At 36.4% G+C, this 24,705-nt stretch overlaps 1 long non-coding RNA gene across 1 annotated transcript in view; it reads right to left on the bottom strand.

The window, feature by feature from the left end:
* Positions 1–4,839: 4,839 nt before the first annotated feature.
* The window catches only part of LOC132345805 (uncharacterized), a 39,112-nt gene continuing 19,246 nt past the window's right edge, over positions 4,840–24,705 (bottom strand). The window contains exon 2 of the long non-coding RNA XR_009495371.1: positions 4,840–5,062. This is a non-coding gene — a long non-coding RNA (uncharacterized lncRNA). The remainder of the gene's footprint in view (positions 5,063–24,705) is intronic.

Raw genomic sequence — 24,705 nt, 5'->3', positions numbered from 1 at the left:
AATTTCCCATTTTAAACATCGATGGACCTGGAGGATATTATGCTAAGTGCAATAAGTCAAACTGAGAGAGATTAATACTGTAATATATCACTTACATGTGGAATCTAAAAAATATATAACAAACTACTGAATATAAGAAAGAGAAGCAGACTCACAGAGACAGAGAACAAACTAGTGATTATCAGTGGGGAAAGTGGGGAAGGTAAATGTAAGGGTAGGAGATAAACAGATACAAAATATTATGTGTAAGATAAGCTACAAGGATATATTGTACAACATGGTAATATAGCCCATATTTTATAACTATAAATGGAGTTTAATCTTTAAAACTTTTGAATCACTATATCATATACTTTAACTTATGTAATAGTGTACATCATTTATATTTCAATTAAAAATGAATAAAATTTCTCTAATATATGAAAAAGGATGAATTGTTCAAGGTACTAGAGATAATTGCTCAAGGAGGAAGGAGCCAAACATTAACTCACATTACTAGCTCAGTTCAGTTCAGTTGCTCAGTCATGTCCGACTCTTTGTGACCCCATGGACAGCAGCGTACCAGGTCTCCCTGTCCATCATCAACTCCCAGAGTTTACTCAAACTCATGTCCATTGAGTCGGTGATGCCATCCAACCATCTCATCCTCTGTCCTCCCCTTCTCCTCCCGCCTTCAATCTTTCCCAGTATCACGGTAATTTCCAATGAGTCAGTTCTTCTCATGAGGTGGCCAAATGATTGGAGTTTCAGCTTCAGCACCAGTCCTTCCAATAAATATTCAGGACTGATTTCCTTCAGGATGAACTGGTTGGATCTCCTTGCAGTCCAAGGGACTCTCAAGAGTCTTCTCCAACACCATGGTTCAAAAGCAACAATTCTTTGGTGCTCAGCTTTCTTTATAGTCCAACTTCACATCCATACATGACTACTGGAAAAACCATAGCTTTGACTAGATGGACCTTTGTTGGCGGATAATGTCTCTGCTTTTTAATGTGCTGTGACTAGATGGACCTTTGTTGGCGGATAATGTCTCTGCTTTTTAATGTGCTGTCTAGGTTGGTCATAACTTCTCTTCCAAGGAGCAAGCATCTATTAATTTCCTGGCTGCAGTCATCATCTGCAGCGATTCTGGAGCCCCAAAAAATAAAGTCTGCCCCTGTTTCCACTGTTTTCCCATCTATTTACCATGAAGTGATGGGACCAGGTGCCATGACTTTAGTTTTTTGAATGTTTTAAGTTTGAGTTTTAAGCAAACTTTTACAGGGCAATGTTAAAATGTTTAATATAAATGACTCCTGAAATTTCCAGAAGAGCATTGACTGATGCATAACTGATTCATGTAAGCAGGAATCAACCATGAAAATCTCCTCAGCCACTCAAAGGGTTTTATTTTGAAGTTAAAGTAAGCCATTAAGATTTTTAAACTAGATAGCACTTATATCTATGAAAGACCATGATGACAATGGCATAGAGACCTAACTAAAGTTGAGTAGAAACAAAGATATTGTTATATGTTAGAAATGTATATAGGTGCTACATCACTGGGGTGGAAACTAAGTCATTAACTTGCGAATGGAAAGAAAAGGGAAAATATCAAGAAATATTCATAATGGTGAGTTGAATTGTAGCATTTGGAAAGTAGGGAATGGCTGTTTCTAGTTTTCTAATATGATCATTACATTCCCTTGTATTGCAATTAAAGAGGACAAAAGTGTCTTGCACGTAGGAGCTAGGTGGGAGTTTGGAGAATATGCATTATTTACAGGAGAGAACAAAGTTTACTAGTGACCAATTAGACTTAAAAGTTTTTATGCCTTCTGATTTAATGTTATTTTGTTAGAAGTATTCATGGCATATTTTTTACTTTTTAAGTGTGATGATCAAAGGAATGACTTTGATAAGTTAAATTCACAAAACAGCATTAAGCAATTTAATATATTTAATCAAATCTAAGTGACCTTGTCCAAGGTGTCTTTTCTTTCATTGATCTATTTAATTCTTAGTTATTTGCCTTGAAGTCATGTTTTGGATGTGCACACAGGTACTTTGCTTTTTCCTCTGTGGCAATGGTAACATTAGGACATGAAAGAAGACATTAGACTTGAAAGAACACAGGTAGTAGTTTAAAGGCAATTTTATTTTCAAGTCCCCATTTGGTAGTCATTCTCCCTGACTCTTCCTGAACCACAGGAAAATGCCCAGGTGTAGGAGATAGCATCTGTGAAAAATCAAGGGAGAGTGAGTGAGGACGTGCTAGGTAGCTTACGGAATGCATCCATCCTCAGATCTACAGTCAGGGTCATATTAGCAGAATACAACCTAGGGCTTGTCAGAAGCACACGAACTTTTCATTTTGTATTTGCAGGACAAATAATTCTATTTTTGTTGTTATTTAGTCGCTAAGTCATGTCTGACTCTTTGTGACCCCATGGACTATATAGCCTGCCAGGCTCCTCTGTCCGTGGGATTTCCCAGGCAACAATACTTGAGTGTGTTTCCATTTCCTTCTCCAGGGGATCTTCCTAACCTGAGTTAGGCAGACAAGCTTCGGCAGGCAGATCCAGGGAAGCACCAATTCTATTTTTGTATCATTTATTTATTTAGGTTCTCTTTCATGACATTCATGAGAGATTATAAATTCAATAGCGAGTCTGGAAAAATAGCTTTTGGACCAAGAAACATTGAAGTACAACCTCTCTATGCTTATTATTCCATTGACTACTGGATGAATGTTTCTATTTCAACATCAAATAACTTGAAAGTAAGTCTGAGGAGCACCTGATTAGTTGGCTAGTTAGGTGATTGTTGCAAAGTAAGTTTCCATTCATAGTTCAAAGAAGCATGCATGAAAATATAGAGTGCTGTGTGCCATAGACATTCTTAGTCATAACAACACATTTATTTAAAGGGCTGCATAAGAAGGAAGGGAGATTAAAGAAAGCATATGAGGGGAAAAAAATAAAATCAGTAGCTGATCACTGGCAGTACCTCTTGCTTGTACTGAGGATGTTTATAGCAGATATGCTTGGTCAGATCAGCTACCATGGCCCTTTGTCAGGTGGTGGAAAATTTGATTAAACTGAAGAATTCTGATAGTGGTTCAAAAGACTTAAGAAGCTATGTTAAAGTTTACCTTTGTTCAAAGAATATAAAACAGTCAAACTTTTTTTCAACTCAGCGAATGTCTTGTTTTTTTTAAGATCCTAAATTCTGCAATGACTGATGACTTCTTGCTTCCTCTATCCATTCAAATTATTTACCCCATACTTGAAGTAGCAAGTTCAATATGATTACATCAGTATGAGTTCTAGATAATATTAATTTTCAGCTGTGAATATGGTTAGACTACCTGCAGCTTCACATCCGGAAAATGTTGCCTCTTGTCTTCTATAATTAATCTGCTCCATAAGTAGGTGCTCTCAAAGTTCATGATAACAGGATGCTTTCTCAGATTTTATTACCACTTTTAATAGTCTTAGAGGAAAAGTGTTTAATATTTTTATGTTTAACTCAATAAACAGTTGGTAAATAGGGCTGCATTTCTAGGCAAACTGAATTTGTAATATTTGACATCAAATACAACCCAGATTTAATTGCATAAGACCTTGAATCAAGCTGGTTTTGCAAGTGTGCCCTATTTTAGTGTTGTAAATACAAGTAACTATTTTTTTTTAATTCAAGAAAATTTTTCATGTCACTGTCGCTTTGTGGTTTTGTGTTTTACTGTTTCAAATTTAACTTCCACCAGACTAATAAAGTGATGTCTATAAACTTGGAAATACGTTTAATGACAGAATACTAAATACTTTTAAATACAATACATTTGGACAAAACAAGGTAATTGCTCACACTTTGGACAATCTTACCTCACAGAGTCAGGCTTTCTCTAAAAATGTGGTTGTTTATAAATAAAATGAAACAAGAAGCCACCCTCTTTGTCAAGGGCTTCCACGATCGCTAAGTGGGTAAAGAGTCTACCTGTAATACAGGAGCTGCAAAATACATAGGTTCAATCCCTGGATTGGGAAGATCCCCTGGAGGAGAAAATGGCAACCCACTGCAGTATTCTTGCCTGGAGAGCCCCATGGACAGAGGAGCCTGGTGGGCTGCAGTCCAAAGGGCTGCAAATAATCAGACATGACTGAACATGCAGACACTTACCATCACTCTTTGTTTAAAATGCTTAATTATATTACCATCTCTACCATTTTAAGCTATTTAAAAGATATCAATCATTTACTTTCCCACCAGTAATCTAGTATTTCTGTGATTGTAGCTGTCTTGCCTTTTGAGACATTTCTGATTATCTGCACATCCGAACACACAGATACACAAAGAATCAAGAGGAAAAAGGGTATTCTGAGTAAGCAAGAGGTAATTCCCTTACATTTTGCATTCAGTTTCTTCTATCTTTTTGTTACCTTTAAAAGCTTAGACAGATTTTGTTTGTTTTAAGGCTTACTGATTTATTATTCACATCTGAATTGAGATAATTGATATTGATCTCTATGCCTTGTAGATTATCATTGTCTAGGGAGGAAGTTATTCTAACGGTAGTATATCTGGAATAAGTAGCATTCTTGACAGGAAAAAAAAAAAAGGCAATATCTAAACCTGAGGAAGAAGGTTTGATCTTGTGAGTCTTAAAATTGTTAAACTGGGGAGAGCATGAATACTGTAGTAAAAGTGTATGAAGCTTTCTTTTCTAAGAGCTAAAAGTACTCTGGATAGGAGAGACACTGAAAAGAGAAAAAAATAAATGAGTAAACAAAAAGTCATTTCAGCAGGTGAGTCCTTGACATGAAAAAGAGCTAATCTGAAGTGGCTGGAGACTGAGTAGACCTTCAGAATCATTTTTAATAAACAAAGTGGCAAAGGGACTTTACACTTTACCCTTTAGGCATATGAATGAGAATTCTTTTTGTCAAAATTTCTTGTACATCTCTTTGCTTCAAAACACGCCTCTTTCTTTCCCCTTCAGAATGTATTTCTAGATCCTGAATAAAGAATTTGTTCTCTATGTTCTTTTCTCCCTCTGCACACAATGATGAAAATCTTCATTCTTTAAAACAAAACATAGTCAAATGTTAAGTAACATTTCCACCTTTATATTTGGACACAAAAATTAAATAGATAAATACACAAATAAAAGGGTTAGCTATGCAATGCTAGGATATGCCTCCTAATTCTCCATGAATATAAATATCATGTCATAGCCCACAGTAATTGCTGCCAAGATATCACTGATAACCTACAATTCAGATAATTACAGTATGATGGTATGCAAGGGGTTTTAAACATGTGACTCTTAGTCTCTCTAACTAAATCTCCTCCAAGAGCATTCCTTACCCACTAGAGTCTGACATGTCTCATGCACTTTGAAAGCTTCCACTCTATTCCAGAAGCCTTATGCATTTGAGAATTTATACAAGAAGCTAACTTAGAAAGTCAATGCATTTAGATTAAAAAGAGGTGATAGATGTCATCCAACCCCACACCCACATTTTACGAACAGGTCAGTTAGGCCAGGAGGATGGTCTAATGGTCAAATCATGTTACAAAAATGCCAGGAGTAACATTTTAATATTATTAGTTAATATACAACATAGGTATATCACAGATATATTATCATAATTTTTCTGGTTTTATTTACCCTGGCTTTATAGTAGAACAAGAAAAGAATGTAATGAAATGATACTGTTATTAATATGCACATTAAAATCACTGAAATATACAATGGCCTAAGAAATGATATAGGAAGACTAACATGAAGATTACAAAATTTACCTTAAATCTATAGATAATTGAAAAAACAGGAAACACCAAACTAGCAATAAAAATATCAGGCTTCCTATTATAACACATTATCCCAACAAGTCAAAGTATACTGTCACTATAAACTATCTTAACTCCATAAATAAATTCAATATTTTCCCCCAAACATGTTACACACACAGAAACTTAACACTCTGAATACCGATTTTATTTTTATTTATATTATAGCATATTCTCAAAATGACAAAACCCTAAGTTGTCACTGTATTTAATAGGTTCACAATTTAAATCAATTGAGCTAACTGCAATTCACATGAAGTTGCAGAATTCACATGAAACTGTACAAAATAATAAAGATCCTATTTATCCTTCGTTGCTGTTGTTCAGTCACTGAGTTGGACCTGACTCTTGGTGACCCTATGGACTGTAGCCCACTAGGCTCCACTCTCCATGGGATTTCCCAGGCGAAAATACTGGAGTGGGTTGCCATTTCCTTCTCCAGGGGATCTTCCCCATCCAAGGTCGAACCTGAGTATCCAGCACTGGCAGGCAGATTCTTTGTGGCTGAATCTCCTGAGAAGCCCCATGTATCCTTGGCTCAGTTCCAGCAACGGCAGTGTCTTACGAAATATATACATTCTTAGAACTGGGATTTCTACATTACAGTCAAGACACAGAATTTCCATCGCTACCTAGATTTTTCCTATTGTCCTTTTACAGCCACACCAATATACTTTTCTACCTTGTCTCTACTCTCTGGAAAGCACTAATCTGTTCTTCATTTCTACAATTTTAACATCAATTTTTACAAACTTCCTAAGGATAGAAATATTTGAAAGAAAAGCTAAGCTTTTAAATCAGCAATAGTATTTTATATCATTGTTCTTTCAGTATATGGAATTCATTTTCTCCTAAATTTTATTGTTAAGTTAGTTTTTACATTATCTATCACTATAGATTTATCAACTGATATTCCTTATTTAATAAAACTTCCCCATTGTTTACATTTTGGAAAAGGTCAGTTTTCATTCCAATCCCCAAGAAAGGCAATGATGAAGAATGTTCAAACTACCATACGATTGTGCTTATTTCACATCCTACCATCATAATGCTCAAAATCCTTCAAACTAGGCTTCAACAGTATGTGAACCAATAACTTCTAGATGTACAAACTGGGTTTAGAAAAGGAGAACTAGAGATCAAACTGCCAACAGCTGTTGGATCATAAAACGAGTAAGGAATTTTTTTTTTTAAAGTCTACTTCTGCTTTATTGACTATGCTAAAGCTTTTGACTGTGTGGATTACAATAAGCTGGGGAAAATTCTTGAAGATATGGAAATACCAGACCACCTTACCTGTTTCCTGAGAAACCTGTATTCGGGTCAAGAAGCAACAATTAGTACTGAACATGGAAGAGCAGACTGGTTCCAAATAGGGAAGAGAGCACATCAAGGCTGTACATTTTTATCCCGTTAACTTATATGCCAAGTATATCATGAGAAACACTGGGCTGGATGAAGCACAAGCTGGAATCATGAATGCTGGGAGAAATATAAACAACTTCAGATGACACCACCCTTATGGCAGAAAGTGAAGGGGAACTAAAGAGCCTGTTGATGAAAGATCAAAGAGGAGAGTGAAAAAGCTGGCTTAACACTCAACATTCAAAAAATTAAGATTGTGGCATCTGGTCCCATCATTTCCTGGCAAATTGATGAGGAAACAATGGAAACACTGACAGATTTTATTTTCTTGGGCTCTAAAATCACTGAGGATGGTGACTGCAGTCACAAAATTAAGATTCCTGCTCTTTGGGGGAGAAAAAAAAAAAAAAAAAACTATGACAAACTTAGCATATTAAAAAGCAGAGACATCACTTTGCAAACAAAGATCTGTATAGTCAAAGTATAGTTTTTCCAGTAGTCATGCAGAGATGTAAGAGTTGGACCATAAAAGGATGAATGCTGAAGAATTGATGCTGTCAAATTGTGGTGCAGAGAATACTCCTTAGAGTTCCTTGGGCAGCAAGGGAATCAAAGCGGTTAATCCCAAAGGAAATCAACCCTGAATATTCATTGGAAGGACTGATGAGGAAGCTGAAGCTCCAATACTTTGGCCACATGTTGTGAAGGGCCTACTCAATGGAAAAGACCCTAATGTTGGGAAAGATTGAAGGCAGGGAGATAAGCCAGTGGCAGAGGATCCAATTGGATGGCATCAGAGAATCTGACTGGATGGCATCACCAACTCAATGAACATGAATTTGAGAAAATGCTGGGAGATAGTTAAGCACAGCAAATGCTGGCATGCTGCAACTCATGGCATCACAAGGCGTTGGACATGACTTAGAGACAACAACAATGAGAATTTAAGTGAAAATATGAAGTACAAAACATTAAATTGGAATTTAGGTACTGGATCACGTTACTTCTTAGTGATATGTCTTTGGAAGACAGAATTTTGGTGCCGTATGTATTTTAATTTAAAAATTTCAGAGGTTGCAATCATCCTTAAAACTCACAAAATGTATGATTCCATTTATAATAAAATGATTTTCACAGAAAGGACTTGAATCTTTCTTCAAAGGTAGTTTACTTTTCTTTTTTTTTTTAAATATAAAGTAGCAGAACTGAAGTGACTTAGCAGCAGCAGCAGCAGAACCACAAACATGGCAAAAAATAAACATGTTTTAAATGCAGCAGAATTGGTTCATGCCTACTGGAATTTGAACAGACATGGCATATCTGGCCAATTATTGTCACAGCCATGTATGATTAATTTTATTATGCAAGGATCTCTACATTTTAATGCCAGAGATGGTAAATTTCAGGGCTTAAATATTATGATATGTATTACTTATACTTGTGTCTTGGTATAACCCTTCTTTCATGCCTCCTCATTCTTGTCCATATGAATCTCAGAGGATAAATACACTTGTAAGGAAAAAATATAAAGGAGCTATTTAACTAAAAATTATGTAAGACAATTATTCATTCATTCAAAAATAGTGCCTAATATACACCATGTACTTCTCTACATGTTGGTAATGTTCAGTTCAGTCGCTCAATCATGTGTGACTCTTTGCAATCCCATGAATCCCAGCACGCCAGGCCTCCCTGTCCATCACCAACTCCTGGAGTTCACTCAAACTCATGTCCATCAAGTCGGTGATGCCATCCAGCCATCTCATCCTCTGTCGTCCCCTTCTCCTCCTGCCCCCAATCCCTCCCAGCATCATGGTCTTTTCCAATGAGTCAACTCTTTGAGTGAGGTGGCCAAAGTATTGGAGTTTCAGCTTTAGCATTAGTCCTTCCAATGACTGATCTCCTTTAGAATGGATTGGTTGGATCTCCTTGCAGTCTAATGGACTCTCAAGAGTCTTCTCCAGCACCACAGTTCAAAAGCATAAATTCTTTGGCGCTCAGCTTTCTCCACAGTCCAACTCTCACATCCATAAATGAACACTGGAAAAACCATAGCCTTGACTAGACGGGCCTTTGTTGGCAAAGTAACGTCTCTGCTTTTGAATATGCTATCTAGGTTGGTCTTAACTTTCCTTCCAAGGAGGAAGCGTCTTTTAATTTCATGGCTGCAGTCACCATCTGCAGTGATTTTGGAGCCCAGAAAAATAAAGTCTGACACTGTTTCCCCATCTATTTGCCATGAAGTGATGGGACCAGATGCCATGATCTTGGTTTTCTGAATGTTGAGCTTTAAGCCAACTTTTTCACTCTCCTCTTTCACTTTCATCAAGAGGCTCTTTAGTTCTTCACTTTCTGCCATAAGGGTGGTATCATCCGCATATCTGAGGTTATTGATATTTCTCCCGGCAATCTTGATTCCAGCTTGTGCTTCTTCCAGCCTAGGGTTTTTCATGTAGCAGTGAACAAAAAGAATTCTTTCTCTCTTGGAGCTGACATTCATAACGTCATAAAAACAGTCCTTTTTGATAGCCACATGAAAAAGCAACACTAAGGAAGACAAGGCAAGGCTTTTTCAGCTCTACAGGGACACACAACGGTTCAGTATTTTGGTAGACACCAGGAAGCACACGTCCTTTGCTCTTGTTGTTGGACACAGTGATTTGTTGCAAGTTTTATTACACTTCCCTTGGTGGCTCAGACGGTAAAGTGTCTGCCCACAACGTGGGAGACCTGAGTTCGATCCCTGGGCCGGGAAGATCCCATGGAGAAGTAAATGGCACCCCACTCCAGTACTCTTGCCTGGAAAATTCCATGAACTGAGGAGCCTGATAGGGTACAGTCCATGGGGTCGCAAAGAGTCGGACACGACTGAGCGACTTCACATTCACCTTATTACACTTAGTGAAAATATGGAGAATGCCAGGAAAATGTTCTTCATGAATTTAGCAATAAACTACAGAAGAGGTGCCTATCAAAGAGAATTTTCACCACAGAGCAGAATTGCAATGACTTTTTGTTTCATAAACCCAGCAGTGCCCATCAATCAGAATGGGTAACAGACTGCGAAGATAAAGTAGAAGTTTCATGAAGTCGGATACTACCAGATAACTGATGCATCTTGGAAACACATGCTAAAGGCAGTTTTGGAGCTTCCCAAACCTCCCAGAAGTGCTGTGTTGGTGTACCCATGATCGGAAACCACTGCACGTTATCTTGGGTCACAACCGATTTGAGCTAAAGCTACCGTGAATAAATTATGTGAGTGCAGACACCCTGTGTGCACTCAACTTTCTACCTCTGGACCACGGAATTTGTAAAAACCTGTCCAGCTCTTCCTAGAATTTTCAAAGTGTTAATACCCCCTCAGGGTACAAGTCTCTCCGCTTTCAGAGGAACCATTCTGAAGTGCAGTATACGTGGCTCCTCAAGGCTCCTCATCATAACAGATTCCTAATCACCAGAGGGGTAATAAGTCAACCGTGTATCTAATTCCCTATGTATTCCTTGATCCCTACCTAACTCTCCATGTTCCTTCATGTAAACTTTCTGAGATTATCCTGTAACAAATGATATAGGCTCCAGAGAACCTAAAAGAGGGTTAGAATTCCTCATTAGGGGTAAAGAGTCAGTAACATACTAGTTTCACATATAAGGATGTCCTTGGTTTGTGAATGTTTTACTTTAAAACCATAACAAATGAGGAATCCAAATAAGTAATAAAGCTAATACTTCATCTCTTACCAATTTTGAATGAAGAAAAAAGATGTAATTAAGGGTAAATAAGCAATTATAAAGCAAGGATGGTTAAAATATACAATTGCGTTCATATATAATATTTTTCTGTAAGTTAGTTATCTAATATTAACTGTTCTCTTAATCATGATCATATGCTTAAATAGCAAATGTAGCTAATATTGCCTGAATTTGAAACAATGGAAAATCATTTGGAATTCTCTGAAAATATTTTTATCAAGTATAACCTTTGTTAGAAGAAATAGAAAGAAATAAAAAGTAACATAATCCCTATATTTCATGCAGTAGAGATACAAATTCTGTATGTGAAAATATCAATAAGACAAGTTAGCAGTAATATATCATAAAGGATATAACTAGACACTTGGAAGTCAAAACTGGGAAAGTTCAGTTAATGTTCAAAGAAAGTATGGTAAAGAAGGAATCATTTGTAAAAATTTTTGTTGCTGGAAAGAATACTGACATGCAAAATTGCTGTATGCAGGGGGAATGGTATAAATAGAAGTGCCAAATTATAACAAATCCTCAGGAACTGGTGACTCAAATCAAATTAACTGGAATAACACAGTTGTTTGGAAGTGATTAGAAAAGATTTGGAGATAGATTGTGAAATCCTCAAAAAACATGGATGCTGCATTACTTTAATCCAAAAACAGTAAGTGAAGAATTGAAGTCACTCAGTCGTGTCCGACTCTTTGTGACCCCATGGACTGTAGCCTACGAGGCTCCTCTGTCCATGGGATTTTCCAGGCAAGAGTACGGGAGTAGGCTGCCATTAAATAAACTTTTGTTAGATTAATTTATCTTATCCTTAGATTTGATCACTGTGTATCTTTAGGAACAAAAGAAATAGTGGTTTGAGATTGGAGGGTGCTTTTAGTTACAGGAATCGCTGGAGAAACAGTACTGGGCATAAGCAGGAAACAATGAAAGCCCAACTTTGGACTGAAATGAAAAATGAAGAGTAGACGGTCTGTGTGAATATAGCAGAATAGATCCACTGGGGAGCCCTGGCAATCTGCACGTTTCCACATAAGCCAGACATAGGCAACTCTTATTACAGATTGGTCCAAGTCTTGACATACGGTTTCAGGATCGTCCTTGGAACATGGTGGGAGTAATGTACCGACCACCTCCCTATCTTGCAGACGTTCTCTGTCTTGCAGACAGCTGCCACAGTGTACTTCCCTTTGTCTTCACTTCCCTTTATGTCCCATCTCTCTTTTGGATGTAAAGTTGCTTGGCTATAATCTAACACTGACTGGTCAATGTTAAAATGACCCACTGCTCATGTCTCCTGTCTTCTGGACCATCCGGTTTGGTTTCATTCTGTGGGACTAGGGATGCGAGGAGCTGAAGAAATGCTGATCTTGTTTTTCTGTATATGTAACAAACTGTTAATTCCATTAAAAAAAAAAAAAAGGAAGAGGAAAAAGTCATTTGCAAAGAAGTATAAATTTAATAATTTAAAAGGGAGAATGGAGAAAGTTGATGATGGAAATAACTCAAGATTGGGGATTGTAAAACTGGCAAGGACTATACAATTTTGGAGTTATTTGAATGGAACCCCAAGAATATCTACTCATGTCTCCCATTCAGAAAATGAAAGCAAACATTCTGCAGTGTGTACAGAGTTTTAAAGGATTAATTACTGGGGGAGGTGAGTCAGATAACTATTTTCTTCAAAATCAAGAAAATGTAATCAGAGTGATAAACAGGACAACTTGGAAATAAGAAAGGTTGAGTATGAAAACTTAAAATAAGAAAACTAAATCACGATCTCTAAGACCCTATTGAATCTTTTAGTTATCATTTTATCCTTCTGCATGTTACAAAGTAGATGATCAATATAATGGAATATTTTTTAAAGTAAACATATTCAAATACTTTCTTAACCCCTGTTTACACTTTGTCACTGTATATTCTAACACACACACACACAAAACAATTGTGTTTTCTATTATAAAAGTTTTGAGAGATCCATTAAAAACTCAGTATGGATAAAAATTATATATTAGTATCTTAAAGTTTTAGTCTATCAAAAAATATGTACTTTAGAGCAGTTATATGTAACGCTACTATAAGCGGAGACCTTTTTGTGATCTTTATTTTTCATAATTAGTAATGTTTTAATGAGATTTAAGAAAAACTTTGAACCTATTATTCTAACATTCATAGAATAGCATACGTTTGTGAGCACTGTCAAGCATGTGCTGAGCAATACTCGTTACTGTTAGCAAGAAAACATAAACACTTCAATAAGTAAAGCTACTTTTATTACTCATTCTTGTTGGTAATTAAAAAGTAATAAGTTCTTAACAAATGATGGCAAGAATGTGGAGACAGTGAACTACTGTTGATGGTACTGTAAATTTTTGCAACCACTATGGAAAACCATATGGAGGCTTTTCAAAACGCTAAAAACAGAACTATCATATCATCCAGCAATTCCATTCTTGAATGTTAAAAGAACTTGAAAACACTGATTGAAAAGATACACCCCAATGTTCATAGCAACACTGTTTATAATGGTCAAGATATGGAAACAAACTAAGTGTGCATCAACCAATGAATGGATAAAGATGTGGCATTTAAAATAATGGAATCTTGTTCAGCCATAAAAAAGTGGAATAATGCTCTTCGTAGCAACATAGATGAACCTAGAGATTCTCATACTAAATGAAGTAAGCCAAACAGAGAAACACAAGAAACATATGATTCTGCTTTTATGGGAATTATTTTAAAAAATGAACGAATACACAAAACAGAAATAGACCCACAGACATAGAAAAGAAACATAGTTACCAAAAGGCAAAGTGGGAGGGAAAACAGTAGGTGTTTGGGATTACCATACACACACTACTACATACAAGCTAAATAATCAACAAGGACCTACTATATAGCACAGGGAACTCTACTCAATATTTTATAATAACCTATGGAAAAAAGAATCTGGAAAAACCAGATATCTGTGTATATTTAACTGAACGACTTTGTTGTACACCTGGAACTAACACAACACTGTAAATCTACTATACTTCCAATATAAATAATAAATAGGGTAAAAAAGAGACTCACAGGCAGAGAACAAACTAGTGATTACCAGTGGAGAGAGCGTGAGAGGGGTAGGCAAGATAGGTGCATGGGTTAAGAGCTATATCCTCACATGCTACTGTAGTATGGAAAATAAGTAAACTAAGTGATTCACTACGCTGCACACACCGGACAAAATGACACTGTACATCCACCACAATCAGTAAAAGTTAATGAGCTTCAGATTCTTATTTTCACTAAAATATGTGATACTTATGTTAATTATTACTTTAAATTTCTAAGTGTATCACAGTATGTCAAGGTCTCCTTTGGATACCTTCCCCAAAAAAGTTTTACCTTCAAGAGCTAAAGTGAAAGCAAGGAAGTCGGTAACGAAGCCTGCAAGGGGACAACGTACCCTGGCGTACCAGAGGACTTCCAGGAATAAAGCTATCCATCCTTTCAGTAAGGCAAAGATCTGAAAGCCAGTTTTTCTCACTTGACGGTAGAGCAGTATAATCAGAGTAAAGTCCTCTTTGGACAGTTGTGAACATAATAGAAGAGAAAGTCATATATTTACCGTGCTGTAATAGAATATTTTGTAATAATACTCATTTTGAAGTACTGCCAAGGCTTTTGTAAGAAGTAATGGAAATGCTGCATTAGTATGAATAAGAAACGATGATTCTCTCCAGCAATAAAATGAATGATAGCATTCTTTATTACCGTTGCCAGAAAATTTATACTGACAAGTATACCCATATAATTCATGGCATGACATAGAACACTGTATTGTCTTGTCAAATAAGGGAGCATTTTAATTTAAGATAAATTGTACTTTACAAGCTGGTACAGACTTCATAGATCATTGATCAAAGTTCTAATCATTAAGATTGATCTATTTAAGTTAAAAATGAATTTTCAAATACTCTGATTATGGAAAAAGAAAGTTTAACTGTAGCCATGGGTTAAGATCATAATCTGGAGAATATTAAAAGTGAGATTCTTTATGAAAAGAGGTTTCTTTGGTAATGTTAGTTTCTAAAGATTAAGGATGCCTCATGCTTTGCTTAGTTTAAGGAAGAAAAATAATTTTGACATTTAGCAAGAATTATATATGAAAATTATGGTGTTACTGGAGATACTTTAATCACTTTTTGGCCTGAATCATGTAATGGATGCTATTAATAGAAGTAATTTATTCAATGGTCTCACTCTGATTCAATTGGTTTGAATCAGCAAAGTGTGATCTAAAATAGTCACTGGCTGAAACAGACTGATTTTCATGTCACTTTTCTAGAATAACACTTCAATTAGATATTCCATGATACACAGTATCTTACAACTAACCACCTAAATCTATTTTTAACAAATTTCATTTTAACTCTAAGTACTTACTGGGTAATAGGCAAGAGTCAGGACTAAAAATATCTTAAAGCTCTAAAAATCAACTTGAAAATTATATGAATATCAATAAATTAATAAAAGGGAAAAATTTTGGTAACATTTAAGCTACTCAGTTATTACCTTAAAAATACAAACAATAGTTTATTTTTAAATTAAAGTTCTTCAACAAATGTTGATTTTTATAATGTATATGCACATTTTGATGTCAAAATTTAATGAAATACAAATATATATTCTTCAAGATACCAGTTCATGAATTGGAAGACTCAGTATTGTTAGGATGTTCAATCTTGATCTATTGAGTCAATGTAAGTCCAAAGTCTCATTAAGCTATTTTATAGCTATGACAAATTAAATTTAAAGCCTATATGGAAAGGCGACATGCTTACATAGCCAACACAACACTGAAAAAGAAGAAAAAATTGGAGTTCTTGATCTGATTTCAAGAGTAACTGTTAAGGTAATCAAGATGGTGTGATATGTCTAAAGAAAAGACATACAGATCAATGGAGCATAACCAAAAACCCAAAAAAAGATACACACAAATGAAGTCAATAGATTTTCAACAAAGGTGCAAAGAAGAAATGATCATCTTTACAAGAAATGGTGAAGCAATAATTGAATTTCTGCATGCAAAAAGACACAATGATTTTACACTTTTCACAAAAATTAAATCAGAATAGATTATAGACTTGTACATAAAGTCCAAAACAAAAACTTCTGAAAGAAAAGTCTTCCTAACCTTGGGTTTGATGATGAGTTTTAGATATAATACCAAAAACACAATCCATGGCAAAAAATATTGACAAGTGGGACCTCATAAATTTTATTTTTATACTTTTACTTTGGACATCTATTCATAATATTATCTATTTTCAATGGGTATAAATTTTATACAGTATGTGCCTTATGTTTCCATTAACAGTATATATTTTCCTATATCATTATATAGTATTTATGGTCTTGATACCATTTTAGAAAAGTGTTTACATAATTACTTTGAAATGAAAATGTAGAAAAAATATTTAATAGCAACTAGAAAAAATATGATTAATATGCTACATGTAAATAAGTATGACTCAGGAGGATTATAATCATAAAATTGTGATAATTTTGATATTACTTTCACTTGAAAATATGTAGTATATCCTACTCTAGTATAATTAGTTAAAATTAATGACTACAAATCTCTTTTTACATATATGCTCAAATAATGATTAGAAGTACCTTTTTGTATGACTAAATGAAAGTGAAGAAAGTGAAAGTCATTCAGTCATATCCAACTCTTTGCGACCTTATGGACTATACAGTCCATGGAATTCTCCAGGCCAGAATACTGGAGTGGGTAGCTTTTCCATTCTCCAGGGGATCTGCCCAACTCAGGATCAAAACAGGTCTCCTGCATTACAGAAGGATTCTTTACCAGCTGAGCCACAAGGAAAGCCCAAGAATACAGGAGTGGGTAGCCTAACCCTTCTCCAACAGATCTTCCCAACATAGGAATTGAACCAAGGTCTCCTGCATTGCAGGAGGATTCTTTACCAACTGAGCTATTAGGGAAGCCCCTTTGTAACACTTAGATGACTGAAAAATGTTTCCTTAAAGAACTAAGGTAACTGTGAATTCACAGATGTAAATACAAAAGCAGTGTTAGATAATGTTTGATGCTCCTCATGCCTTTTATCCCAAGAAAAAAACCATGAGACTCTAAACATATGTTGGATTTTAGAAATGATTCCAAACATGTCTCAAGTGAGGCACTCATATTGACACTGAGCAGCAGTGTGGCATTTTTGTAAAGAGAATGGACTGTTCACAATATTTAGGGTCAAATCCAAGTTTTGCCATGTGCTAGCTGGGTGACATTCTTTCTGTGACTCAGTTTTCTCATCTTCAAAATAGGAGCTATTTATATTACTTTTTTTAGGAGCTCCCCCACTGGCTCAGTGGTAAAGAATCTGCCTGCAATGCAAAAGATGCAAGAGACGCAGTTTCGATCTCTGGGTCAGGAAGATCCCCTGGAGGAGGGCATGGCAACCCACTCCAGTATTCTTGCCTGGAAAATCCCCATGGACAGAGGAGCCTGGTGGGCTGCAGTCCATGGGGTTGCAGAGTCTGACACAACTGAGGGGCTAAACCACCACCACAGGAGTATTTTCACAGTTTAAAATCCTGCCTCTGTATTCTGCCTATTTATCTTCTTTGCCCCTATACAATCTCTAGCAACCTCTGACTTTTTTTTTTTGTCAGTCTCTACAATTTGCCTTTCCCAGAATGCCATATATTTGGAGTCATGCAGTATGCAGTCTTTTCAAGAGATTAGTTTCTTTCACTTAGTAATACATATTTAAGGTTCTTCCATGTCTTTTCATGGTTTCACAGCTTAATTTTTTGGATTTAATATTCCACCATCTAGATGTACCACAGTTTATCTATTCACATGCTGAAGTACATTTTGGTGGCTTGCAGGACAAGAAGGGGATGACAGAGGATGAGATGGTTGGATGTTTTCACCGACGGGATGGATGTAAGTTTGAGTAAACTCCAGGAGTTGATGATGGACAGGGAAACCTGGTGTGCTGCATTCCATGGGGTCGCAAAGAGTCGGACACGACTGAGCGACTGAACTGAACTGAGGATTTGGCCATTATGAATCAAGCTACTACAAATATTCACCTGCAAATTTTTATATGGACATAAGTTTTAAACTAGGTAAATATAAAGGAGAGTGATTATTGTATCTTATAGTAACAGTACCTTTAGTTTTTCAAGAAACAACAAAACTCTTCCAAGGTGGCTATACCCCTTGATACGTCCTGGTAATAGTGGATGAGAGTTCCTGTTGGTTCACATCAAAATCAGCCTTGGGTGTTCCCGGGACTCTGGTTTGGTGATTCTAACTGTTGCATAGTGGCATTTCATTGTGTTAACGTGTATCTCCCTGATGAGTATGGTGTGAGGCATCTTTTCATATGTTCATCTGCCATCTGTGTATCTTTTGGGGGGAAGTTTCTCAGTCTGTTCAGGCTGCTACTGGGAAATAAATACAGGTTGTGTAAACGACCAGCATGTATTTTTCATAATTCTGGAGATTGGAAAGTCTAAGAACAAGGTTCTGGACAACCCAGTGTCAAATGAGGGCCCATGTGCTGGCTCATACCTCTCTTACTGTCTCCTCACACGGTGGAATGGGAGAGGGAGCTCTCTGGGGACCCTTGACAGGGCACTAATTCCATTCATAAATACTCCACCCTCAAAGCCTAATCAGCTTCCAAAAGCCTCGCCTTCTAATACCACCACATTGAGGGTTAGCTTTCAACACATCATTCTGGAAAGGACACGTCCAGCCTATCGCACGTGCTCAGTTGCTAAACTGAGTCCGACTCTTTGTGACCGCATGAACCACAGCCCGCCAGACTCCTCTGTCCATCCTCTGTGCCAAGAATACTGGAGTGGGTTGCCATTTCCTCCTCCAGGGCATCTTCCCCACTCAGGGATTAAACTCAAGGCTCCGGCACTGGCAGGCAGATTCTTCATCACTGAGCCACCTAGGAAGCCCTCCAGTCTATAGTAGTGGTTTTTGGGTCTTTGACCCATTTTTCAATTATGTTTTTTCCTCATCATTGAGTTTTAACAGTTTTCTGTGTATTTTGGATAACAGAGCTTTATCAGGTGAGTGTTTTGCAAATATTTCTTCCAGTTTGTAGCTTGTCATTTCATTCTAATGACATTCCCTTTTTCAGAGAAGTTTTTAAAAATTTTAGTAAAATTCAAGCTATCACTTCTTTCTTTCATAGATCCTGCCTTTGGCATTATTTCTAAAAATCTGCCAGCGTGTTCAATGTCATCTAGGTTTTCTCTTATCTTGTAGGCTTATCTTGTACACTTCCCTGGTGGCTCAGACGGTAAAAGCACCTGTCTGCAATGTGGGAGACCTGGGTTCGATCCCTGCATTGGGAAGATCCCCTGGAGAAGGAAATGGCAACCCACTCCAGTACTCTTGCCTGAAAAATCCCATGGACGGAGGAGCCTGGTAGGCTACAGTACATGGGGTCACAAAGAGTTGGACGCGACTGAGCAACTTCACTCTATCTTGTAGGAGGTTTATACTTTTGTTTTCCATTTAGATCTCTAATTCCTTTTCAGTTAATTTTTGTGAAGGATGTAAAGTCAGTGTCTAGATTCTTTTTTTTCTTGTACATGGAAATTCAGTTATCCCAGCATCATTTGTTGAAGAGACTATCTTTGCTCCACTGCACTGTTTTTGCTTCTTTGACAAAGACCAGCGGATTGTATTTATAGAGGTCTAAATGTGGGCTCTCTATTCTATCCCACTGGTCTAGCTGCCTACTCCTTCACCACAACCATCACGTCTTAATTACTGTAGCTTTATAGTGAGTCTGCGAGCTGCATCACAGCAGTCTCTCAACTTTGTTCTACTTCAATATTGTGTTGGTTATTCTTGGTCTTTTGCCCACAAATAATTTTAACTGTATTACTCATAAAAATATTTCCATAAAGAATATGTAATTATATCACCACAATAATTTTTATATTCTATTACACACAAAAAATAATGATACCCAGTTTCAATAGAAATGAACTGCACAGTTACTTATTCTCTCTTTTCCTCTGACTTTCACTTTAGCTCCCAGTCTCATGCTTACTCTCTTTCCCTCTCAATTAGAAAGGCCCAAATGGATTTATTAAAACAGGCCAAATGAGGAAAAACATTTTTGGGGGGCCCTTAAATTTAACATTTAACACTTATGAAATAGTGTAAGAAACAGAGAAACAAATAAATACATTTTTCTACAGAAAAAGACTAGCTTTATAGGTGATTTGTGCTCAGACTATACACAGACACATTCTGATAAAAAGGTAACTCTATACTTTCCTGATCTTAGTCTAATGCTTTGATACTGAGCAACAGAAAAAAGGAAATGTAATTGTATCTTAGAATTTTTCTCTCTTATGCTCTCTAAAATGGAAAGTATATTTTTTTCTTTGTCAGAATGCTTACCAGAGTGTGGCTTTATTTAATAACAAACGATATTAAATATTATTAAACATTATAGGTTTATAAATGATTAGATAAAATCACTAGGTGGTCAGATAACCAAATTTTGATAGTGGTGCATCCCACCTTTTGCATGACCACTGTTTTCAGAAATGTAACAGTTTTACAAAGTAAAGTCTGTGTTTTAAAAACAGATAAGACCCGTATCAACAAATTGGTTGAAAATATTTAATTATGTAGCTTTTGTGAGACGCTTTGTTCACTGTAGACCAAACAACAAATAAATCACATGGCTTAGAGTGCTTGAGATTTATATTTTGAATAAGGCTAGTCACATTTATACAGATTTAGATTGGTTAAAGAAAATGTGAGATTTTGACTTAACAAACACTATTGCCCCAAGAGATGTGAAGATCAGCCCAGACTGCTCATAGAACATTTATGCACCAGATATCATAATATTTTCCAAGTCAGAAGAAAATTCCAAAAATAATGTGTAACTACATATACAGAGTATAATTAGTTAAGAGAGACTTAAATACCCAAAATAGTGTGGGGATATTAATTATTCAGGAAGATATAATCAGATAAATTAAGGAATACAATGTGTCTGTAGTGAGCAACATGTTCCTGCCATAAAATGTGGGACTGATTCCAAAAACTGACTATATCTCTTTCTGGTAGCTAAGATTTCCAGGTGTATTTTGACTTTATTGCTTAAAGGAGATAATGAAGGTACAAGTAATGATTATATGTATTTTTTCATGATAGGCAACCATGAAAAATTTATTGAAAAGGGAAAATGCAATATCAAGAACTATACACCATAACAATTTTGTTTTAAAAGAATCTATATAAAGAAACAGAGAATGTTCTATAAATTTAAAACCAGAGTTATTATTCCCCAATAGCAAGTGCAGGCATTAAAAATAATTTATCAGTTAGTTAACCCTAGTTTAAAGTACAACTGCAATGGCAATTATTCTAGTCTATATGTTTAATTTTGGAGAAGGAAATGGCAGCCCACTCCAGTGTTCTTGCCTGGAGAATCCCATGGACAGAGGAGCCTGGCAGCTACAGTCCACGGCGTCACAAAGAGTCGGACACGACTGAGCAAAAGAGCACACATGTTTAATTTAATTTGCATTCCCACTTTTCTTTGGAGAGCCAGTTGTGTTAGAGGTAGGATTATTTGCTGTGAAATTTGACTTAGAGGTTATTTTTAAAACTTGGGTTTTTAAACATTACTGTGAAAGTATTAAAAACTAATTAAATTAAAATGTCCTCACAACTGCTATCATCGCCTCCCAGAGGCCTAACATGCTCTCCCTTCCCTGTGCATGCTCTCCCATCTCAGCTTTAGGGAGTATTTTTTTTTTTTTTTTACAGTATTGTATTGGTTTTGCCATACATCAACATGCATCCGCCACGGGGGTACAGTTGTTCCCCATTCTGAACCCCCCTCCCTCCTCCCTCTCCATACCATCCCTCTGGGTCATCCCAGTGCACCAGCCCCAAGCTTCGTGTATCCTGCATCAAACCTGGACTGGCGATTCATTTCTTATATGATATTATACATGTTTTAATGCCATTCTCCCAAATCATCCCCCGGCTCCCTCTCCCACAGAGTCCAAAAGACTGTTCTATACATCTGTGTCTCTTTTGCTGTCTCGCATACAGGGTTGTGCAAGCTAACTCAAGTTGATAAGCACTTGTTTTAGGATCTCACACAGGGTGTTTTCTGTACATTTGTTGGCTGTAAATAATTGATGGGTCTAAGGGATTCTAGACGGGCAACAAGCAATGTGATTGTCACTATCTTAATCTCCCTAGATTAAGAGGAGGGTACCCCATAGGGCATCTGGTCCCTGGACACAAAGCATAATAATGCATATGAAAATTGCTCACTTAGTAGTCTCAGAGAGAACTCTGAAAGTCAACACCATAATAACCTTAAGAAGTTAGGTTATTGTTATGACCTTGTTAGAGGTATGGCTAAAGCCTCACACAATGACCACATTTTTAGGGTTACAAAGAAAAACTGGAATTGCAGACTGATACTTTGTATTGCTTGTATTAACGGTACAGTAAAAATTAAATCTGCCATCTGCTATGTCTTTCAGTTTTTTATTTTGATGGTGGTAAAATCACAGCGCCCTAAGGGGTTGTTTAGAATATGCTGACCTCCTTAAGACTGTCCTAACCCTGCAAATAATGAAAGGGGATAAGTGGATGCACATGCTCCGTCGCTCAGAAGTGTTCCACTCAGCGATCCCGTGGACTGCAGACTGCCAGGCTCCTCTGTCCATGGGATTTCCCAGGCAAGAATGCTGGAGTGGGTTGCGGTTTCCACCTCCAGCCGATCTTCCCAAGCCAGGGATCGAATCCACGTCTCTCGTGTCTCCTTCACTGGCAGACAGATTCTTTATCACTGAGTCACCTAGGAAGCCCAGGGTGAAAGCAGTACAGGGAAAAAGGTAACAAATGAGTCTACAGAATAGTAGGTCCTGCACCGACGCTTAGCAAGGATTCTACGCAGGCGTCCTGACGTGAAACTACACGCTCTACCCCACGCTTTCTGTGTGTATAAAACACTTCTCTATTTCTGAGTCAATCGAAGGAAGATTTAAAGAGAGATTATCACAGAAAAGGCTAACATGTTAGTAACGAGTCTAAACTACAGTTTTCTTAGAATGAAAAATAGTATATTGAGCTAACTTGAAATTATGAATCCTTAATTATGTCAAAAGGAATGCTAAGGGTCAAGTCACAGACTGTTAAACATCATTTACCAGCAGAGGAAAGAGGCAGATTTTTTTACTTAGAGATGCAGGAGAAATGAAATATGTAAGAATAATTCTGATGGAAATGTTAATATAACTGAGGCAGAGATGAGACAATAGGATTTCAGGATATATTAACTATCATTTTTTTTTAATATTGTCATACAGATATGGCATCCACAGAAAATCATTTATCAACCGATTCTTAGATTTTTATTGACTACTATTTAGGTTTAAATATAGCTTTTAAAACTGATAGCTGATTTATAAACTAGATAAACTCTATTACTATTTGACATGCTTTCAGAAAATCCATTGTGCTTGAATTGACAAATCCTATAAGCTGCCCTGACCTAAAGGTCAGATATTAAACGGTATTGTTAAAGATACTTAACACATAGCTGAATTTTTCTTCGAGATATATCTTAATTTAAATATCACTGGAAATGGAAGAGTGCTGTATAAAAGCTATTCTTAATTGTGTTTGTCAAAAATTATTATATATTTTTCTCCCTCCAAAGAAATTTTCTTTCCTAAATATGAAAGGTAACTTTTTCCTCACAATTGATTTGTTCTGGAAAATATATGGTTGGGCAGGATTACAGACGTGAACTAAAAACTGTTGATAAAAATTCTGACCTGGTTTCACATTTTGGATTATTCCGCTCGTCATAAGCATATTGTGCTTCCCTAATGGCTCAGTGGGTGAAGAATTCTCCTGCAATGCAAGAAATGCTGTGCAATGCAGGAAATGCTGCTTTGATCCCTAGGTTGAGAAGATCCCTTGGAGAAAGAAATGGCAACCCACTCCAGTATTTTTTTAAAATTGCATGGACAGAGGAGCCTGGTGGGCTACAGTCCATAGGGTTGCAAAGAGCTGGGCATGACTCAGTGACCAAGCACACACACAGAGAAGAATACAAGCTATAAAAAAAACATTTTTACTACACAAAAATATTGAGACATCTCCAAATAACCACTGTTTCAAGATCTGCTAAAAAAACAAGAAAACAAGGTACTGAGATACACATAAATAAGGAAGTCAGATTTCGCACACAGTAACTATATGTCTAATTCTGTCCTCACCCATCCCACCCCTCAATTCATGAATACTTGAGTGGGATACTACAGAGGTAGTAGACAAGACTGAACAAATGATTAAAATTGCCATGACAGACCTGGTAAGTCCTTGGGTGGGGGACGGGGAAACATTTCCATCAGTGGAATAAATACACAGATGAACTCCTTAAACAACTTAAATTTTCGTTATTTGTTTTAAACTCACATATAACTAATCATTTGGCATGTCTGAATAACACCTGATTTAACTACTTTTGCTGAGAAATGATTCTTTTTTTTATCTCCAAGAAAATTATTTATATCATAGTTTAGATTTTTCACCTATAAAATTTAATTTCAAAAATTACCTGGTGAATAAGAAATAAGGAAAAAAAGAATGATTTTTTAATGAAAAAATTTAATTTCTTTCAAATTTGGGGCATGAGACTA

This window comes from Bos taurus, chromosome 7 (assembly GCF_002263795.3).
Source record: "Bos taurus isolate L1 Dominette 01449 registration number 42190680 breed Hereford chromosome 7, ARS-UCD2.0, whole genome shotgun sequence".
Lineage (NCBI taxonomy): Eukaryota > Metazoa > Chordata > Mammalia > Artiodactyla > Bovidae > Bos > Bos taurus.
The sequence above is the reverse complement of the archived record's forward strand: the minus strand, read 5'-3'. Positions and strand labels throughout refer to the sequence as shown.